Source organism: Electrona antarctica, assembly GCF_951216825.1.
Source record: "Electrona antarctica genome assembly, chromosome: 22".
NCBI classification, from domain to species: domain Eukaryota; kingdom Metazoa; phylum Chordata; class Actinopteri; order Myctophiformes; family Myctophidae; genus Electrona; species Electrona antarctica.
In genome coordinates, this window is record NC_136805.1 from 20,033,656 (window position 1) to 20,046,123 (window position 12,468).

General features: G+C 44.1%; 1 protein-coding gene across 3 annotated transcripts in view; it reads left to right on the forward strand.

Moving 5' to 3' along the window:
• Positions 1-12,468, forward strand: part of LOC306915698 (caveolae-associated protein 1-like) — a 30,548-nt gene that overhangs the window by 13,289 nt on the left and 4,791 nt on the right. The gene's annotated exons all lie outside the window — the stretch shown is intronic.

The window sequence follows — 12,468 nt, forward strand, 5'->3', positions numbered from 1 at the left end:
TTCTAGGAATGGCCAAATGGTAGTCTGGTCCAATGTGTATTGTGTAAAACTGTACTTAAGCTAGTCGAATTTCTATGTCAGTCAGTCAGTCGATCCGAGGCCGTGAGGCTGGAGGAGCCTATGCCATGTCTTGCTATGCTGTGTTGTCGAAATAAACATCAAGGAACATCTACTCTGCTGTCTGCCGCGTCTCACAATTATCTCAATGCTCTCCCAGTGTTTTGGTTAAGTTTGTAGGGTCTCGTGATGATAATACACGACACAAACAAAGTGAACACAGTAACAGGTTTCCAGAGTTATTTTCATTTCAAAATCTAGTTTATTTTTTTTCTTTATTTTTTCCAAGATCAGCTGATCACCTTTAATGAAATGCATGACGACGCTGCAATAATGTTGTTCACTTGACTTCAATAGAAGCATTTGTATCCTAGGAAATCATCTTTTTTTGGCCAGAGGTTGTTTCCACATGAGTCAGATTATGATGAACCATACTTAAAAGCCTTCAGCAATGAAAGCTTCAGTTTAGTTGTTCATCAGGTTCTCATCATATGATTCCAGATTTGGAAACCGATTGCTTTCATGGAAACTCAGCCAGTAGATGCATGATCAACTTATCTCCGTTAGATAACGGGGTTTACTTTGGTCTAATTTAGGGTCTTCCCAAATGACACTGACATTCTGCAGTGACATTGACATTCATAAATGTCTTCTTTAATAAAAAATAAAACGTTTCCGCAAGCTTTAAAATATATGGTACAGTTGAATTATTCTTCTATGCAATTTGAAGTGTTAATGGGTTCAGAACTTCAGGGAGTTGGAGGGGGAGGGGTGGGTGTTATATACAGGAGGAGCGCAAAAGGAAGAAGCCACTTCTTTTTCAGCCCCATAAATCTCTCCATAAACACCGGCCTCCTCCATTGTTATTGGAAAGATTAACAAGGGGTAGCCATGGCAACAGCCACTGTCAACCATCGCTGTCCGAGTCACTGTTAGCCAAGCGTGCTGAACTGTACATAGACCAAGACCAGACCAAGAGTGCAGGGAGGTTCTATATCAGTGGTTCTCAAAGTTTTTTAATTTTTATTTCAACGACTCCCATAACTCTGAGAGTGTATACATGTTCGTACACGCTCAGTGTTAAAGACCTGCAAAGGGTCCTTTTAGAACGCCCTCAATTAAGGTACCCTGACAGACTGAGGTCACAGGTTTGATTGATTGAAATATGTATTAACAGTTTGCAGAATTACAGTACATTTCAAGCACAAACTCAATACAAAGACTGTTAACTTTGAGTGGACGACCCAATTTAGCATTACACTTGTTTACAAGAGGGTGAAATGAAATGAAATGAAATGAAATGATTACTATATTTACCCAGGGTATCTGGGCTAAGCTCAAGAACTTGTTTCCAGCCAGGCCCTGCTCATAGAACACATTTCATCGTAGTGGTTCAATGCCTTGTTCAAGGGCACTTCAGCGGTGTCGGACAGCTGATTCGAACTGGCGACCTTCCGGTATCAAGACCGCTCCGCTATCCGTTCGGCCACCGCTGCCACAACGTCCACCATGTTCAATTCATCAAAACATTTAGACCCCACTTTGAGAGTCACTGCAGTCTTGTGTGTAATAATAATCAGTTTTCAAATCAGGATTGGACTTGTATTTGAAGAACGGGCTTGTGAGAAAAGGAGCGTTTGGACATTTGATTTATGAGTTTAGAATTTCGGGCCTGATTTGTTTATTAGTGGAACTGTAAATGGAGTGGAACACCCAATAGCATCCATAGAGATATTAATGATAGGGTTCTGCTTGTGCTGCGCTTTCAGAGAGAGAGAGAGAGAGAGACTGTGTGTGTGTGTGTGTGTGTGTGTGTGTGTGTGTGTGTGTGTGTGTATGTGTGTGTGTGTGTGTGTGTGTGGGTGTGGGTGTGGGTGTGTGTGTGCGTGTGTGCATGCGTGCGTGCGTGTGCATGTGTGCGCGTGCATGCGTTCTGTTTTTGCATGCGTGCGTGCACATTTGTGTACTGTATATGTTTGCGTGTGTACATGTTTATGCATGAATAGAGTATCCCGTTCAAAACTATGTTGGAAATACAACCTCCAGCGATTGTCAACAATGGCAAGCTGTGTCTTGCAGTGACAGTCGAAGGTGTGTGTGTGTGCGTGTGCGTGTGCGTGTGCGTGTGCGTGTGTGTGTGTGTGTGTGTGTGTGTGTGTGTGTGTGTGTGCGTGCGTGTGTGCGCGCGTGGGTGTGTGTGTGTGCTTGTGTGTGCAAATGCAGGACAGATCTCAGGGCAGCCTGCCTAACATAGACATGTCAGTAACCTTGGAAACTCTTTCACAAGCCCTTGTTTTGCCCCAGATTCATGCATGTGTTCCACTAAAGCTAGTGCAATAGATGCTAACAATTGCAGCGTCGGCTGCAAAAGACAAATCCTGCTTTCACTCGCCACATTTATTTACACAGCCTTAACTGCGTGGTCTAAAGCTAAGTTGAAAAGTGCCCGTATTGTTTTTCTATCTCACATTGGTAGGATTCCCAGAATAGAAGCTATAGGCTACTATACTGTAGCCATAGAGGGGAACATCTCCCTCCCTTGGCCTTTTCCCAAGGAACCTATTCAGAGGAACAAGTGATGCATACCTGTGCCTTCCAGCTATTCTGTTGCTACTGGTATGCATGCACTTGTGTGTGCATACAGTCAGACAGTGAACAATTCTGTTTAGTTGAGGTGACTATAGCAGTGTAATTGTGCAGTCAATCATCTTTGTATGTTTCGTAATGTCTTAAGTAAGTGAGACAAAGCAGCTGAGAACTCTCGGAAATGTTACACTTCAGGGTTGGGTACCAGCCAATTCTTTCTTCGACCTTTTTACCTTGTCTACCTCTCATCCCTGTATAACTGGAGTTTGACTGTTTCCACATAAAGTAGGAGTGTTTATATGTACAATAGGAGTTTTTGTCTCCACCAGGCCGAAGGCATGGGGAGAGAGTATGTTTTGCACTCCGTCCGCGTGTGTGTGTGTGCGTGTGTGCGTCCTTCCTTCCGTCCGTCTGTTACCAGCTAATCTCCGGCACCGTTAACCCGGTCGATGCCAAACTTTGCACACACCCTCCCTGGATGCCAACGATGAACCTCTGCCCCACATTTTCCAGAACGGCCTGTTATAGCGCCACCATGAGGCAGCTTTTCACATTTTTTTACCTAAAACTGCACCGATCTGCGTGAAACGTTGCATGCACACTCCCTAGAGGCCAAGGACAAACCGTTGACCTGCATTTTCCGCATCTGCCTTTAATAGCGCCACCAGGAGGCCGACTTTTGTAAAACACATTTTTTGATATTACTCCTCCAGATTCTGTCCAAAAATCTCACAAATCGTTACACACCATCTCTATGGTCATGTGCTCAAGTCAGATCTGTCCGATATTTCATATTCCATCCTAATTGGCTATAATTAGCTTTCACAGTTTGCAAGATTGCCCCGTTTTGAACAAAAGCCTCAAATCATTAACGCAGCATGCAATTTACGTGAAATCTTTCACACATTTTCTTACTAGGCTGAGGAATATATCCAACCCTTTTCACATTGGCCTGTTATAGCGCCACCAACAGGTTGATTTTTGCAAAACACATTTTTGGAACAAAATGCCTCAAAAACATGTTTATATTAATCCTAAACATTTTGCCAAACATCTCACACAGTCCTATCCTCCTGGTGGAGACCTGTGCCCAGAAGGGCACTTTTTCTAGTTTAGTACTGTAGTGTATTTCTAGTGCTGTTAGGAGTGTTTCTAGTACTGTAGGAGTGTTTTTGTGTGTCTAGCTGTGTGTCTGTGACTGCTGTGCAATGTGTGTACCTGTGTCGGGAAAGAGAGCACAAGGAAGGATGGAAAATACGGAGGACAGAAAGAGAAACGAAAGAAAGTGAGTTATAACCAACATATGAGTAAACCCAATGTTTCTCCAGTGTTGCCTGTATACAGCAACATGCCTGGTGACTCATCAGCCTCCCCTTAGGGACGTGTGGCATGCCATCACTTTATATAGCAAACCCAGATCTCTTTCTCTGTCTCTCCCACCCTCCTCTCTCTCTCTCTCTCTCTTTCTCTCTCTCTCTCTCTCTCTCTCTCTCTCTCTCTCTCTCTCTCTCTCTCTCTCTCCCTCTCCTCCCTCTGGGTCTCTTGTCGGTGATTACAGAGCCAGTGAAGGGACTTGGAATGGAAAATGGCAGCACAAAAATGTTTCTCCCCAGAGTTGAATGCAGTGTACGGCAGTCACACGCAATTCCCATGGTGTTTACATGAGAATTGAGCTCACACACAAACACGCACACACGACAATGTATATGTGAATAGTAGTCTCCTCTCTCTCCCTGCATGGCTCTCCCACTCTCGATCTCTCTCTCCCACTCTCAATCTCTCTCTCCCACTCTCGATCTCTCTCTCCCACTCTCGATCTCTCTCTCCCACTCTCGATCTCTCTCTCCCACTCTCAATCACTCTCTCAATTTCAATTCAATTCGAAGGGCTTTATTGGCATGCGCTCTCTCTCTCTCTCTCTCTCTCTTCTCTCTCTCTCTCTCTCTCTCTCTCCCTCTCTCTCTCTGCCCACCCATTACCCAGTGGAGTCTGCTTGTCGGAGGCCATGCATGGTTGTGCATGATTTTCCTTACCTCAAACTGCTGATGGCGATATTTTTCCTCACAAAAAGTATGGTTATCGGTGTGTCCCTGGTTCGACTCCCGACACAGCCAGATTGTTTGCTGTGTGTTATACCCCTGCCCGCTTTCCTTTCTTGCACTGTTACTGTCACTTTCAAAAGCAAGCAGAAATGACTAAAATGTAAATAATCTAAATAAATGCTATTCCCAAATGTTACCGTTGAGCTGTGTATAGTCTACTATATCTATAAATACAGCATTCTGGGTAGAAACTTCTGAAATTCTAGATTATACTTTTGTACTCTCAGCCACAGTCAAGAAAAGATATGAAACTTTTTATATCCAAGTGATATTTGAAACGTTCATGATGAATGTGTGCACTCTACAGTAAGTACAGGGGAAAAAATCCTCCACTAAACATGTTATTATATGGTGTAAAAGTGAGCGATTCAAAGTCCCACAAGCCCAACAGAGTCGTCATTTACACTAAGCTGTAAAATCCTGAGTGTTCCTTTAACTTTGAGAGTGTACAAATATAACCAAATGAACCATTTGGGTGCTTTGGTTATATTTGTACACTCTGAGTTACGGTACATTAACACACAGTATTTTACTGTGTAGGAACACCCCTCGCTCCTGGCCTGACATCAGCTGTTATATCATGAGGATTCCCTGTGTTTCCCTGCGTTTGCTGGAAAATCCCCTCATCGTGCATGTGTGTGTGTGTGTGTGTCTGTGTTGGTGTGTATATATATACACATACTGTACATGGCTGGCTGCATGTTAGTGTGATTTAATGTCTATGTGTATACCTTACATATCTAAATGCAGGCAATAAAACATAATGCATATATACTCACGCACACGCACGTACGCGAGCACACATGCACTCCCACCGGCACCCACACATACATTAGGCTTTTCCACAGTAGGGGAGTTTCAGGTCCTGGGTTGGGTTTAAACAGGAAAATAGAAACAGAGACGGGTGTGTTAAGCGAGGGATTCCTCTCTCTCTCTCTCTCTCTCTCTCTCTCTCTCTCTCTCTCTTTCTCTCTCTCTCCCTTGCTCTCCGTGGGTCCAGCAAGTAGACACAGATGTGAAAGAGCCGTACACATGGCTGATGAGTGGTTTCACTGTGGGCTGAGGACGGAAAGCTTCCACGGTGCGGTTCTTGTCCTACACACACACACACACACACACACACACATGCACACGCACATGCACACGCACACGCACACGCACACGCACACGCGCACACACACACAGACAATGAAATGCTGAGACTGACAGTCACACACAAAGACAGACAGAGAGACAAGGCAGCACAATGTGATACATCATACATACATTTACAATGTTGTATCGCACACGCGCACACTCGCGCACACACTCGCGCACACACACCCTTACTCGGGGGGGGGGGGGGGGGGGGGGGGGGGGGGGGGGGGGGTTGTGCGGTCATACCAGGTCCCTCTGACACACGGCTGTTTGTCAGTGAAGTAGCTTTTTCCTCTGGTCTGGAAACATTAACCGCTCTCAACCTGGCATCCCTAATTTGAGCATGTCATAATATAGGCAAAAAGTATCACATTCTTTCAAAAATAACAGATATACAATGTCATGCATTGTGAGCTTGCAGATTGTTTATTTTCGAATAAGCGAATATTTCTTCATGTTGCTTCATGTTGTTCCCTTTACAGAAAAAAGGAGGGATTTCTTTTGAAATCCACCATTATTGATAGTATCAAATGGGCAAGAGAAAGTCAAAGAATGCCAGTCTTTTATTAAAATGTTTTGCCATGAGTCATTTTGTAAGACTGCATATTGAAATGGTGGATGCATTCTGGTGGATCATTCTGGTGGATGCATTCTGGTGGATCATTTCAGAACACTGAGTTCCAACCGCAGATTAACAATGGAATTTTTGCATCGGGTTTTGAATAAATCAGGTCAAGTCAAGTCATTTATTTATACAGCACATTCCATACCGCTTAGACCAGGGGTGGGCAACTGGCGGCCCGTGGGCCACATGCGGCCCCCACCTTCACTTAATGCGGCCCGCAGGTTAATATCAGAATACTGATATAGTATTGATTTCAGCTGTTGCAATTCCAAACATGCAAACATGACCTGCTTTAAATATACTTAATGACTAGTATTAAAGGACTAGTACTTAACGACTAGTATTAGTAGTATTGTCTTTTTGTGTACAATTTGTATTTAGTTCATAAAGTTATCATAACTAAAATTAAATCCATTTGAAAATCAATAAAAAGGTTACTTTTCAGGTGTCTAATAAAAAAAAGCAAAAAATAAGTCAGTATTTCAATTCAAATATAGCAAAAATATTTTTGCTACGACAGTAATATGCAATGCGGCCCTCTGGAGTGAGTGTGGAAATATAGTGGCCCTCTCCATCGTCAAAGTTGCCCACCCCTGGCTTAGACTGTCAGACTGTGCTTCTAAATAAAAACCAGAACAGGGAAAGATCAAACAAAATGACAAAACATAAAATAGGAACATAACATCGAGGTTATACTTATAAAATAAGTTAAAACAGTACAATAAAAAATAAATAAGTTAACCGCATACTTTTAAGCCTAGCTAAAAGCTTGTGAATTCAAGTGTTGGAGAATACCAAAGAATATAGGACCATAATGACTGAAATAACTTTACAGAAACAGAAACACTACATTTGTTTGAAAACTTTAGTTAGCCTACTACTTACTTTGTAGATTTTGATTATTATCGCAAAAACATGCAGTAACTACTCATCCCTATATTCCGGCCATTTGAAAATAGCCGATCTACAAGCGCTGCGATGCATTGTGAGATTGTAGATCTGCTATTTTCAAAAGATTTGTATACATTTTGAACTTGTGAAATGGGACATTCTGCAGAATGAGTACTTTCTACTTTTGGTATACTTTAAGTACATGATACCGATACTTTTGTACTTTTACTTGAGTTGTAACAGAGTACATCTACATTGCAGTATTTATACTTTTGTAGCCATGGCCGGGAGGTGAACCCGGGTTCCCCATACAGGCACGTAAGTTACCAGTCGACTAAAGAGCCATGGGCCAATGGGCGAGTAGCAACGCAGCACCATATAGCCTACACTTTTAATTAAATAAAACATTTGAGTAGCCTACTTTTTCCACCACTGCCCTCATGTAAGCATATATTGTGAAAGAGAGACCACTGGTTTGTGCTGACAGCACGGTGTCTCAGCCAGCTGATCTCAGCAGATGAAACACACACGCATGCACACACACAGTCACGCACACAAACACACACAAGCACACAAACAAACGCACGCACGCACACACACACCTGGGCTTAACTTGAGACCCGCACTGGCAGTTTATTCTGTTTAGCGTTACCTCATCCCTAACCGTAATGGATTGGGTGATGCGTGTTGCATGTTCCATGTCATTCTTTATATTTCTGATAAAAGAAAGTAGACATTTGGCGACCGTTGAGACCTTTGAAAGACCTTATAAAGATTCCTGTTGGCATGAATGATATTTACTATTTGCTATGCCATAAGCTTCAGTATTGCATGACACAATATCACATTAGTGTTCTTTCTCCAAAGGTTAGTGTGCTGTAATTTAAATCTGTGCCAAATAGTATAGTATTATTTGGAGAGAGAATGTACTCGCCTGGAGGCACACACGCACAAAGTGGGTGGTATGGCTTTTAGCCTGGTGCGTGCATGAGAGAGAGAGAGAGAGAGAGAGAGAGAGAGAGAGAGAGAGAGAGAGAGAGAGAGAGAGAGTGAGTGTAAAGGCACTGTTGACACCTTTCAGACAGATGACTTGTTTTCCACTAGCCATGAGTCAGTGGTGCTGCACCATTCTCTCCATGACTAAGAGAGCCAGCTAGGAGAGGAATGAAAGAAAACCAGGAAGGAGCTGAGAGCGTGGAAGAAGACAAAAAGAGAGGAGAAGATATAGTAAATGTAGGCTGATTGTATGCAACAATAATAACAGAGAGAGAGAGAGAGAGAGAGAGAGACAGACGACAGACAGAGAGAGAGAGAGAGAGAGAGAGAGAGAGAGAGAGACAGAGTGGCAGAGAGACAGACAATCAGACAGACACAGAGAGAGAGAGAGAGAGAGAGAGAGAGACAGAGAGAGACAGAGAGAGACAGAGTGAGAGGCTGCATCCAGACCACACTGGCTTTTGAACTGAGGGGAGTTTCTCTGTGGTTTAGTTGCTAGGACAACAGCAGACTGTGTACTAACTATAAGCACACGCATGTGTGTGTGTGTGTGTGTGTGTGTGTGTGTGTGTGTGTGTGTGTGTGTGTGTGTGTGTGTGTGTGTGTGTGTGTGTGTGTGTGTGTGTCTCCACTGTCTTCAGAGTCTCTGTGACCATGCACCACTGTGTTCCACTATCCCACACTTACAGTATGAATGCTACACAACACTCATGCACACTCACATGCAAACACGTACATCTGAAATCAGTGTGAAGATAAGATATATTAGTGCAGCCCCATTTTGTGATGATAAACAAAACCCAGAATGACTACTCCCATAGCTGGATAACGATGTTTTGCAACAACCTCCCTTTCTTTCCCGTCTGTCATTTTGCGATTTACAGTCTATGTGCAAAGAAGCTGTGGAATTGTTATTTGTGCAACATTTGCCTGAGCTAGGACAAAATTTAACTTAACCTCATTGCCTAGACAACCGAACTATAACAAACAAAAACACACACACACACACACACACACACACACACACACACACACACACACACACACACACACACACACACACACACACACACACACACACACACACACACACACACACACACACACACACACACACACACACACACATGCCCTGAAGAAAGGTCTTCCTTCTCCCTCTGCACATATGCGTGCACACACACATACGCGCGCGCATGACCATTACGTACCTCATTCCACTATTTTCCATGGTTCTCAAACTTCTCGTTGTACCTTCCGGTCTTTGACGCGGCTGCCTCTCCGAGAACAATGTCCCATTAAATTAGGAGGGGTCAGGAAGTCAACACGCCAAGGTGAATGCCTGCACTTCCTGTTACACTCTTTTCCATGTACTTAAACACACACGCACACACACACCATGCACGCACGCACGCACGCACGCAAGCACGCACGCACGCACGCACGCACGCACGCACGCACACACACACACACACACACACACACACACACACACACACACACACACACACACACACACACACACACACACACACACACACACACACACACATTCCCCATTGCATATGCTTCTGTTGAATCCTTCTTACGTAAGCACATTCACCTTTGACCTCTGGTGCTTTGAAGTGAATAATTGGGGTTTCCCAGGCCGACATCGTGTACTGTACATGCTGCTCAAACAGCTAAACAGCTGTAATTACTTATGGGTCCACTGTGCTGAATCCCTTCCAGCTGCAGGGTTGTCACTCAGCGAGGCTGACCCTGGCCTGTGCTTTGAAAAAGTGCTAGAGTTCTGGTTTGAAATGCTTAGTCGCTGCATGGGTGCTGCGTGCTGCAGTATACCACTTAAAGTTAAAAGTTGAACACAATCGCAGTTCCAATCTGGAATTGGCTCACGTGTTGTTGAACCCCTTTCAACCTGGCGTCTCTATTTTCCTCCAACAAAGGTCTGCTAGAAATACCTGCGTGCAAGCTGAAAACTAAGGGTGACTGGGCCTTCGCTGTGGTAGCTCCTATACCCTATGGAATGCCTTGCCTCTGGCATTGAAAAATGCTGAATCAGTTGATGGTTTTAAGAGACTCCTAAAGACTCATTTATTCCGTAAATATTTCTCCCATGTACCTTTGACCTGATTCATTTTTATAGCCCTATGTCTTTGTTCTGCCTTGTTTGTTTTTGTTCTGCTCATTTATATTGTCACAACTGTATATGTTCTGTGTGTTCTGTGCTTCTATTGTTTTTACTGTGTCAATTGTTCAGCACCTTATAGCTTTGCTTCGAAAGGTGCTTTATAAATACAATTTACTTACTCTATTTTGGGCATGCCATTTGGGCAAAAACGGCAATTTTTGACACTCTTTCTCGAATTTGTCTTTGAAGCCTAATGATCTCACAGAGAGGCCTACTGTCCCAACAGATGTTCCTTATCCAAGGGCAAGTTTACCCCCGACAACTCCACACACAATACCTCCATAAAACCACCGCCGCACAGCAACAATACACAATAGATCTTCCAGGCAACACTGTGATGCTATCACTTTCCTCCCAGGCAGATGGTTTTCCACACATCTCTGAAGCATCATCCCACTTGTGCTATTAATTAATTTGTACAGTACGACAGGCAAACCTCACCTCTCACCCCCCACTCCTCCACACCCCCCCTGACTCCTTTTGTTCGAGCGTTGGCGTGTTCCTGTTTTCGCAAGTCCTGTGCAGGGAGAAGGAAAAGAGAGAGAGAGAGAGAGAGAGAGAGAGAGAGAGAGAGACAGAGAGAGAGAGAGAGAGAGAGACAATACCTAGAGTGCTGGTCCTTGTACAGACCTGCAGGAGCCCCGGTCAGACGTGTGCTCTGGCTGGCTGGCTGCTGTGTGAGTCAGTGGCTTAGCTGTGATGGAAAGAGGAAGAAAGCCCCCTCCCCCCCATCCCCCTCAACCTCGCCTTTTCCATTAACAAGCCGGTGCATTGTACATACGAGGGGAACAGAACCCACAAAGGAGGAAAGAGAGGCTTCCTCCCCTGGAATGTGAGGAGAGAGGAAAGTCAGAGGAGGTGGATGGGAAAATGGATTGGCTCAAGGAATGGACAACAAACGAGAGAGAGGGAGAGAGACAGAGAGAGGAAGGGGGAGAGAGAGGGAGGGGGAAAGAGAGGCAGAGATTCAGAGATTCAGGTGGTGGTTCCGTGTTCAAAGGGAGCATCAGGTCTGTGCTACATTTGAGGTTTTGAGGTTGGTGGTCAGATTCTATCCCACCTTGCAGCACTGCTTAACACGGAATAATTACATACAGTACCTTGTTCTTTTAGATTATGTGTAGAACTAAACGTTAAGGAGAACTTACTGAAAAGGAGCCTCAACATATGATCCATTTGTGCTGTAGTCATAAGTCAGTACCTAGGTGATACTGTAGTGTTTCTGAATCAGGAAAGAGAGAATCAGACAGAGAGCATGTGTCAGCCTGTATGATATACTGAGCCACAGAACTTGGACTCAGCGTGTTCCATACAGTACAAGAAGGGCCTGGAGCTCTCTTCCCTCCTCAGCCAGAAGTGTGTGCGTGAGCGTGCACACATGTGAGTTGTGTGTGTGCATGCATGATTTCCTGACAGATAAGAGACCACATTTTGGGACAAATCGTGGACATAAAACCAGTTGATTGGAGACACAAGTTTAATTTGGTCACAAAATTGCTGTCCCCAATAACATTTTATTGCATTTTCATATGGTTATAGGGGTAAAAAGGAGGTTTTGGTTAGACAAGATATGGAATTAATTTAAGTCAATGCAGTGTCCCAGAATGTTTGCAAAACCAACCTGTGTGCAGTGCATGTACGCTGGTGTCTGTGTGTGTGTCCACTTATATGCAAGTTTGTACATGTGAAATGTGTGTACTTGTGCGTATACGGATGCACGTGTAATCATGCAGGCCTGTGGACATGAGGCACATGACGCACCGTCATCATGGGTCCTAGACAATAGAGTCATTAAAATCCAGTCTAAATAGAGGTGTGTGCTGATTGCTTCTGGCAGAGGCCATGGCCAAGTGGAATCTGGTACAAAGCTCCAGGGTCCACTCGTC